Consider the following 256-nt stretch of genomic DNA (forward strand, 5'->3'; position numbering starts at 1 on the left):
ATATATATGTATGTGTGTGTGTGTGTGCGTGTGTGTGCGTGTGTGTGTGTTTGCAAATATTTGTGTGTGCATGTGTGTATATATGTATGTGTGTGTGTTAGTATATACATATACATACATATACATTTATTCACATATAGCATATATACATATAAACGTAACCCCCTTGATTTGAAACCATTTGGATAAGTGCCAACACACGAGACACTGTCCTCGAATCACTCAGTAATTTCTACCAATTGTTAATTATATATAT

The sequence above is a fragment of the Octopus bimaculoides genome, chromosome 9 (assembly GCF_001194135.2).
Source record: "Octopus bimaculoides isolate UCB-OBI-ISO-001 chromosome 9, ASM119413v2, whole genome shotgun sequence".
NCBI lineage: Eukaryota > Metazoa > Mollusca > Cephalopoda > Octopoda > Octopodidae > Octopus > Octopus bimaculoides.